Source organism: Ambystoma mexicanum, chromosome 13 (assembly GCF_040938575.1).
Source record: "Ambystoma mexicanum isolate Mex_15411 chromosome 13, UKY_AmexF1_1, whole genome shotgun sequence".
Taxonomy (NCBI): domain Eukaryota; kingdom Metazoa; phylum Chordata; class Amphibia; order Caudata; family Ambystomatidae; genus Ambystoma; species Ambystoma mexicanum.
The window spans coordinates 184,357,921-184,368,446 of NC_090938.1; positions in this window are offsets into that span (position 1 = coordinate 184,357,921).

Sequence of the window (10,526 nt, forward strand, 5' to 3'; positions counted from 1 at the left end):
GTGCGGGGAGGTCAGGAGGAAAATGGAGGGGGCGTGGCCTCCAACAAAGCTGACTGGAGAGCTTCCTGGGTCCTGAGCTGAGGCTGGTGTTGGCACAGCGATTCTGGCCCCTTTTACCCTGAGGACTTCACCCTGCTAGGGGAGCCCGGGATGATAAAAATAGGAGGGGAAGTAGCCTCCAACAAAGCTGCCTGGAGGGCTTCCTGGGTCATGGGCTGAGGCTGAAGAAGAAAATTGGTAGAATTATAAAAACTACTCCTTTGACAAGTACAGAAGGTACTGGGAAGAGGCGGCCCAGAGGAGGTGTGAAGAATACACAATGGACACAAACAAAGGGCTATGACACTCCGCTTGGGAGGTCCCAGCGATCTGATACAAAAATGGAGAAAGGACTTAATCAAGAGTGAAGCAGTTGTGAAGCCTGGCAGACTGGGAAGTTCAAACAGGCACCAAGAATCTTCATTGGGGAAGCATACCTGCAGTCGGGAGGATGCCAACAGCAGGTAACAGGAGAACTTTGTAGGCTGACACTGAGCAGGCCTGACTGGAAGCTGGGAACATACCAACAGTGGCGTGATCTCGAGGAGGTTGACCAAACGGTGCAATAACTGTGACAACACTGCCTGGCCGCAGACCCCACAAAGACAAAGCACAGCAATGGGGAGTGAGACACGAAGCAAGAAAAGCGCTCAGCGGGAATACAGCAACCTTACACCACAGGAAGAACCAGTGATGTCAGCCCACCACAGAAGCAGTAACAGGAGTACCAATAGGGGATTGTGGAAGGGTGCTGAATGTAACAAAGGCACCAGAAGCTTTCTCCCTCATCCCAGTCATTGTCCCAGAAGTACCGAAGTAACAGGAGTGATCTCCATGGTCTCGGTTTTGTGCCAGAAGTACTGAAAATAAAAAAGGCATCAGGAGTAACCTCCCTTGTCTCAGTAGTGGGGTAAAGAATATTGAATGGAAAGAAAGCCTCGAGAGTAATCTTCCTTATCTCTAGAGTTGTGTCAGAAGTACCAAGATTACATCACAAGTGATCTTCCACGTCTCAGTTGTTTAGCCAAAGAGCGTAAAAGAGAAGAACGTGTCGGGAATAGTCTCCCTCAACACTCTAGCCTCTAGAGGGACCCTAAGGCCTGAGAGTAACACAAGAAAAATCTCCTTCATCAGCGTGTTAGAAGGAATCAAGGACATTATGGGAACAATTCCCCTTACAAACAGGACAAATGTAAAGAAAGGCAAGGAATAACTGTATATTGGAAACTAAGGAGTGTATGACGCGTAGGAAGAAGTACAAGGGTTGATAAAACTGCTGCAGGAAGTTAAACAAAGATAGCCAGTGGCTGTACCATCTGAACCAGGGGAAGGGTTTACGTCTCTGGGTTTTCCACATAATTGTTGAATCAGAAACTAAGGCAAAAGGTTATCGAAACAGCAGCCAATAAACTAACCAAGTTAACCAGGAGAAGGTTTCAGTTGCTAAAATATTGGACCAGGAGAAGGGAGTAATTCTCCTGGTATTCTATACAAGTGCAGAAACTGAACCAAAGACTAACAGAAATACACGCATAGGGCTGATCACATTGAACCAGGAGAAGAGAGTCATTCTACTGGAACTATTCATGTTAATATCTTTTGTTAGTGGAAGAGCTAGAGTAGGCTAGTTTGGATAGAGGACAAACACTTTGAGTTTGACAACCATCCTGACGACAACCACCCCAGTTAGTCTTTATTTAGGTATGGAAGCCCCTTTAGGGATAGAGAAAATTGGCCTTCTTCATTCCAGCATGCCACACATGGTGTCAGACGAGAGATCCGGCCCAACTAATAAAGATCAGGGTACCATTCAGTTTAGTGAACTTCCTCCTAGTGCCTAAAATCCAGTGGCTTCTACAATTTAGTCTCTTGGTTTTGATCTTTGTAGTAGCAGTGACGTTACTATTGAAGTGGGAGAACGACAATTGGTCGCTACCAGCCTTATTCTGTTCCCTTCAGATGGAACATATGTGTGGCTGGTCTCTAAGTCTGGTCTAGCTTGGAAATATGCCTGGATGACATGGCTGCTGTAATAGATCCTGACTACCGAGGTGACATCAAGATCTTAATCCATAACCATAGGAAACAAGCTAACCGAGTTAAAATAGGAGAAAAGATTGCTCAAGTGATTTTAGAGAATGCAGTATTTCCCATACCCCTGTAGATCTAGGAACATGACATTACCGAAACAAGTAGTAAAGGTTTTGGTGCGGCAGACATAGTAACACCAGAGAAATCTAAACCACCCTCTGGAGAAACAGAGCTCATTCTCAATTTAGCATTCGCCTAACATAATGATCTGGTCTTAGCGAAAGCTTTCTTAAAGGAATAGTGCGCTCAAAAATATTATTGTCCCGAGGGTTCGGGCATGTGTTTTTAAGCATACGTTGATCTATCGTACAAACATTTCCTATGCACCTTACTGTAGTTTTCCTCATTTTTACACATGCGAAATCAGGTAGCAGGGCGTGGTCATCTTGTGCTAATCTTATCCGTTGCAGCATCGCCCGAAGGGGAACTGCCCTGGCAGCAGTAAATCATATCCTCCACCCCTGAGGCTGACATCACCAAACCTAGTGATATTCTCCGCATATCTCCATGACGTTACTGGGGAGTGTAGCCAAATGTGCCCAGTCATCACCTACGTGTTAACGTAGGTTTACGCAGAACCCGGAATATCAACACACGTAATTTCACAAAACAGCGCGTCCCAATTTTAAATATAAAACTATACTTTGGGAAAGGAAATAGCAAAACTCTACAATTTGTAAAGTACTTTTATTTCACAATAAACACTTCGAGAACATCCAGCGATTGCCATATTCCAGCAAATGGGTAATTTTGTTCCTTTCTTCTCGATCCTGTTTATCGTGAGTCACGTGGTTTTCCTTTTGGGTATAAGAAACGCATTGGACGTACCGTGAATCGCAGGGCTTCGGCATCAGCTTGGTGCCAGGCCACCGTAAATGATGTGAGGTTGCTCCTTATCGCTGGTACAGTGTAAGAGCATATCAGCCTGTGCCGATCGTCCCAAAACAGTGTCATGGTGATCCAGTCATTTAAGTGTATCTGCAGCTGCCTGTTAAAAAAACCGTCAATTGGTATCTGGAATCGATGACAATCACAGAAATGCAGGATGTAGCTTTTTGAAAAACATACAGAAATGTGTCTCAGTAGCTGTTCTTTATTATAATTTATAATTTTAACCATTCATTCTGCACCGTGTGAAAACTAAGGATGAACACAAATGTGAAACAATGGGAACACAGAGAAAACAACGTGGAAAGTAGTCTACAATTTGCTTGAGAGTTAGTGCTATGGAGTATGTTCAGCTCGAAATGGGATGCAGAAGCTAACGCTACAATTCGAAGAACACATTACTGGCATTTTAACTAAATATTAGCGTAGAATTTTGTGTTTGTGGAACCTGGGGGAACTCAGATGTGGACTGGATGCATTTCGATGCTGGACTGCCCATGTGCCCGGGACAAAGACAAGTACACACACAGGTTGTATTTGCATGTCGTTGCAATATGCCACAAAGAACAACCCAGTACAATGTAAGCCAGCAATAACGGTCGGCTAATGATATGTTGACTCATTGGTCTATAAAATCGTATATAGTAAAACGTACATAATATTCAGCATTTCCATTCTCTCAGCGTAATGCAGAGACTCTGTTCTGAATAACACATTTTCATAAAATGAAATTACATGTTACTTTGTCCAGTTCTGGAATGGTGAACCTTATCATATTTGATGGTATTACACCCCTCCCTTCATTCATTCCTTTAGGAATACTGCCTTTCTTGCTAGGGCGATAAACAATTGAACCTTATACTGTATACAATGCATGGGTTTGCTCAGCTCATAAGCAAAATTCAAAGCTGCTGACCCTCACTCCGAATGCGAGCGAATAGCCCTTCAGACCATAGTGGCATTAGAAATATTTTTGAAAAACAAATGAATTGTTTGCTGCCATCCACCAATGCCACACGAAATTTCTAGTAATTTACTTTTTTTTAATGAAAACAGTTACAGTTAGTTACAGTTAGTTTACTTCCAAAAGCCTTATTTATAATGTTCCTCTGGAGAACTTCGCACTCTCCCAGCGACTCCCACAGCCAGCCCACACCACCTGTCAGCTCAGCCTATTTTCTGTTCACACGGCAAATCACGTAAATATTTTTCACAAGGAGCGAGTCTTGAGCCCTGACAAAATTTGCTTGTACAAGAATGTACGAGCAAGCCCTGTTGCAACCCCCTCCTGCCAGGCTGCGGTCCCCTGAACCCATGACCCCAGTTCTCCTTGAACGCATCTGGTTTCCAGAGCCTAACCCCACACCACCTCAACCTCACCCCTCATATACCTATTCTGGATTGGCTATATATTCTGGTAACGCTGACACCTACCCCCACTGCGTTTGAAATCGTAAGACTCCAAGGGCTGCAAATTAAAGATCGGCTCCTGTGATAAGACATCTGATAGTGAAGGCGCTCACTCGCCACACTGATCTACACACTTATCCTAGACATGCATTAAATAATGATCATCACTATACCTTTTAAGTATATATTAGAGGCCTATAAATTGCACACGTAAGTTTGTACTATCCCACTTTGGGCCATTAGCGAGGTGAAGTGGGTTGGGGTCTTGCCCATGAGGTAACCTGCGGGGGTCAGGATCGATAGCTGACAGGTCTGGCACATCAGAGCGAGAAAGGGGGTGGAGTGACACATTTTAGTTTAGGACGGAATTTACTGTGACTGGGGTCTTGTTTTATTAGGAGGCACTCTGGGGTGGTCAGCAAGGAAGGCCACACTTCTGGTACATCAAAAGAATAGCTTTGGAGGGGGACAAGGTTGAACAAGCAGTAATTTTCCGGCAGCGGGGGTGAGTGGTGCAGGAGTACATTTGTTGAGATGGATGAACTACAAGCCATGGTTTGGCCCTGTCACACACAGGACAGTGATCTCAGAGGAAGAATGAAATTAATACATTCTTTGTTCGCAACATCTTGTCTCAGCACAAATCCATGAGAAAGGGACTTGGGAGGCACAGGCACAGGAGGAAAAAGGTGGGGGCTGTCAGTGCTCGCTGTGCGCGGTGCTGCTGAGGGGAGGGGAAACTTCACAATGCCAGAATGCGGCCTAGTCCAAAGTTGGAGTTTAGGGTACACAAAATGGAGTCAAAGTGTGTCTAGCAATAGCACCCACTTTCTTCCCCATGGCTGCAGAAGGACAAAGGAGGCATCCCCCACGAGTGCAAGAGCAAGGTGTCACTTTCGCATAGAATGCATGGGGAGTGGGGGCTCAACCGACCCACTCCTTCCTTACATTAGCAACAACCCCCAACATATGCCCCCATGAAAATATAGGTCAGAGTGCAGCTATTTATCACCAACAACCCCCTTTGATGCTCTGCTTTGCTTACAGTCACTAGTTCTTGCATGCTGAGTATCTTATCTAGCCTAGGTCTCATTCCTTTGGTGGGACGCATAGTTAATCAGCTATTTGGGCAAGTCTTTGGTAAGGCAACTACAGAACCTCAAAGTTGCTTTCCTGCTGTTATCCATCTGACCCTCCCACGATCAGTGAAAGACCCACAATAGCTTGACGAAACTGGGAAGTGTGAAAGCACAGCGTTACATTGTATCGCATTCTCAAAAAGGCACTTGTTGAAAATAAAATTGACAAAGAGAATAGATTTCAAAAGACAAATTGGACGTGTTATTTGGACACTTTATATAAACATTGTTGAACAATGAAATAGATGATAATCATTTGAACCGGGAAGTGAACTGTTCCACAAGCTCTGCTTTCGGTGGACAGGGCATGTTTGCAATGTTTTGTGGCAATGTATGTGTCCTCGGAACAAAATCGTGTGCGATTCCCTGAGTATGTATGTCCAAGACAGTCATAATAAGATCTTTCACAAAATCAAATTCCATTTCCTGGTATATTGGCTTAACCACCCATTTTTTGCTTCTTTTTGTAAAGGCCATTGTGTAACAAAGCATCCCAAAGTTTCCTGCAGTCCTCAATTGTTCATGTCCCACGTTCTCGTTATGCGCTAATACCGGTAGTAATGTCCTATATTGTATCCCGTCTATGCAGAAATGCAATCGCTTGGGCCTGTACATATTGTGGAACACCTGCAAATCTCCTGTGTGACAGAACTCTGTGAGCCCCTTCAGATGTCTTGATAGAGTTTTATCAAACACGATCTTCTCAAGAGCTTTGTGTGGAGGTGAAGATGGAATCAACCACTTCCTCTTGCGTTCCTGCTCTGGTGACAAAAAGGGTCCATGTGCACATTGTTTTCTGTCCAAGAGTGAACTTTAGAACAGTGGAGCATTAGTGACCGCCATTTTTCTAGTAGAATTTCCACAGAACCACCACAAGTTTTGGAGCTCCACCAAAGATGGTCGCTGAAAGACTGCGACCACTGTAAAATATTTTCAGAACCTTTTTTTTCCCAGCAGCTGAGAATGTTTTATTGATTGATTTGGCAATGTGCCATACATTAAATTGATGGTGAATATTTGGAAACTGCTCTCTCATGGTCTTGGCTATTGAAACATGTCTGTCCGTGGCTATGAGGTCAATTTGCATTCCCCTCATTTGGAGATCTTCCAGGGATTTGATGAAACAATGTTTCTCCATGGCCTCTGAGGATTTACATTCGGATGTAAATCCTCAGAGGCCATGGAGAAACATTGTTTTTTTAGTTTCCATGTCCTGAAAGTGGTATGTGCAGTACTTTTCTGAAAATCCGGGGCTGTCAGACTGTCCATCGCCAGCTAGCTTGAACCGTTTGTCAGAGAATGTTCTTTCAATTGACATTTGTTAAATTTTCCATGCTTCACTAATAGCAGGGAATAAATATTCATGTTGATATTTGTAGTACTGCATTTTAGAAAGGAACTGGAGTCCCACAAATTGATGGAAACTGGACAACTTATTAAAAGTGGAGCCACTGAAAAGTAAAGCTGCTGCACACAGTAGATTTCCAGCTGCCACTTTCCCCATCATCGGTTGAGTGGACCATGAACATTTTGCATGGAGCAGATCACAGGTGGCTTGTATTTTCAAGTTAGTGCCTTGTGATACACGAGTCACATTCAACAATGGCTTCCCGCATACTTCTCCCCTCACTGGATGGACATTTTTCAGCATCAGTAAAATCTCCATTAGGCAGCTGTCGAATACAATGTATTTGGGCCCCTGTATTAGAATATCATCCTGCATGAATGTGGTTTGTGACTCAACTGTGGTGGACATATCGGCCGAACCGGACGCACTGTAGTCGAGATCTTTGGCAAGTTCCTCAGTCAATTGTGTTGAGGCTTCAGTCTCTGTTAATTCAGCTTGTGCTATTTGAACACGAATCGGAGAACACATCAATGTCGATTGTTTGTTGGGTGTCCCTTTTTTTGCTGGTGTCGATTGTGTCAAGTGGTCTGCGAGTAATTCAAAAGCATCATCATTATATTCAGTTTCGTCTTCATCTGTGGAGTTCTCGCATTGTAGCAATGGTCCAACAACACTTTGCTAGCTTCGTCGGTCACATTCAATTCATTTTCTGGCCAATGGGCATAAGTATCTCAAGTCTGATTATTGATTTGAACACGCTGCGCCACAAATAATAGTTGCTCCATGGTGAAATCAGTTTGGCAAGCAGCATCCCTGGCTTCAGTAGCTGTCTGTGTCATCAAAGTTTGTTTACTTCTGGGCCTCTAGGAGATGGGTTGTGAAAACATGTTCAATGTAAAACCAACATACAGTATATAGCACTTTAGATTTAAAATAAAGCATGTTATGAAGACACCTGCCCAAAATACTTTTTTTTAATCGCACTTGTTTGCTAGTTACCCTTGCTTTCTTGATTTTCTGTGCAACCATGTTCTTCGCTGTAACGACTGCACCAGCAAGTTGTTCCGCCACCTCGGATCCACGTGCCTCCTCTTCTATTTCCCGATCTTGTATACATGCCTAGAATAGAATATTGATTTTTTAAAAAGTCAATCATATTTTAAATCCAATTATTTCCTTGCACACACAGCTTACATAGATACCCTCGTACACTGTTTACGTCATTTAGTCAAAATATACATTTCGAATTGCACCTGATTGATGGCTAGTGTACTCGATCAGAGTTCACGGTGCGAAACCCACTTATTGTAATGTTGCACTCAAGCGTTTTGCAAAAGATGGCCATTTATAATAATGTCACTGTCTAATAGTATCAGATGTACAATATACTTTCTTTCATTCAAGGTAACTGTAGGTACGCATACCTCAAGCTCTGGATCAGCTTGAAAGGATGATGTAATTGTAGTCAAAGTACCAGCATCACCCTGTAACACAGTACTTGTTTTAGTATGGATGAAAAAAGTGAAATTGAAGGCACACAATGGGATGCAGACAATGGTACATATCAATAAAAACCCATAATGAAACATTATGTAAACAAACAACAAGATATGTAAACTTTATCATATTATCTCTAATAATACATTTCCGGAATTGAATAGCGAAATAAACCTACCTGATAAGCGCTCAAAGTTGTTGTTGATTCCGGGAAAGACATGGATGCAGAATCTTGCTCCTTCATATTCAGTGCATTGTCATGGAGTTGTAAAGGGAAAATTAGATTTTAATTGCAAAAGCTAACCTAAACAAATTGACATGTAAAGCAACCGATTACAAAAAGATTATGCTTATTTCCAAGGGCACTATAGCACAGTTATATATGCCCATAAAAAGTTGTCTATGATGCTCCTAAAACCAAAGACAGATGTATAGCAAAATGGGGTTTAGTTATAAAGCAATACAAGCCTGTAAATATGAAAAGTATTATAAGGGACATTTACCTAAAACATCAATCCGTCCATGTAGTTACCTGTTCAGTACTCCAAGGCCTACAGCTAAATCATGAACCGTGACTCACATAGGCAGCGTGTGCATGCATAGAGCTGGAATTGTATTTGGAAGCAATTTACAAGACGTTCTGAGTCAATGCTTCTTTTTGTACTGCTATTGATCATACATATTCGTGGTAAAGTGTAGGTTGCAGATGCGGAATCGATCACCCCTCAAGTCCCACAAGACAAATGGGCTCTACTTTCAAGCTCGTCCGGTGCAAATCCGCAATATCTTACCCATTCTCTTATTAGATCTACATTCCTCAGCAATATATGCATTATTGTGCCTTTAGGTTTATTATGGGTCTTAGAACGCAAACGGTAAGCCATACATGCAGGCATTGTTGGAAATTCTGTAAAAAAAAAAAAGGTCCACCTCAATAAAAAATTATTTCGCGTGAGAAAGATGCAATTATATCATACATTTTTCTATGCAATCTATGTTTTGGTCACTGAAGCAAAACCTGTGTAGTGTAGCGGACTGTATTATAGGATAGCTTTCATACACAATTGATTGATCTGACGCAAATCATAACATGTTACTCGTCCCTTGAATGTACTATCATGCATCAAAAGGATACATGCTTATAGACATAGTCTGCGAAGGATGCAATTTGACAATTGCTATATATCGAGAAGTGAACAAATTAAACTCAAGTCAATGGTAATGGCAATGAGATGAATGAACATTACACTACTGGGTATGTTGGTTCAAAATAGATTGCAATTTAAAGATCAAGGAGATATGACTAGGTGACCTGCCCTTACCTTGACCAACAAACAGTTAGATTCAGCAAGCAGGAGAACAGGGAGATGTTCACAGGTAGCACTTTGACGAGCTGAATCTCAATGGTCACAGAGGTTCTCAGGTAGCACGTTCATGAGTTGACTTGCAGTGCTCACAGATGTTCTCATGATAAATATCAAGAGGTTTATAAAGAATTAGAAAAGTGGGTGTGTATGTGAATGAGTGACATGACATGGTCTTATGTGGATAGCAGGGGCGCAGTCTGCTTCAGGGGAGCCTGCATGGTGACACGGGGTCTGGCTAGGCCATGTGTACAATGGCCCCTGCACGTAAGATACCTTTGAAGTGTACATGGTGTTTGGCACCTTGGCCGTTCCCACCCCTGCCAGCCCCCTTTGGCAGCCCATATCCACTAGTGTGAACTGCCGTTGATAATGGAGGGGGGGGTGGATGGGCATGAGGCATGCACACAAGGCCCGGAACAGCATTGAAGGGAGAAACACACTTATGTAGATTGCAGGGGCAGGATCTGCTTCAGGGGAGCCTGCCTGGAGACACTGGGTCTGAGGAGGGCATGTGAACAATGGCCCCTGCACGTAAGATACCTTTGAGGTGTACATGGTGTGTTGCACCTTGGCCGTTCCCACCCTGCCAGCCACCTTGGGAGGGCACGGCCACAGGCGCTAAGAGTCATTGATAGGGTAGGGGGGGATGGACGGCCAAGAGACATGTAGGAAAGGGCCAGAACACTGCTGAATGGAGACATACTTGATTCACTGAAAAACTGAAACAACCATTCATAAAAGTTCCGT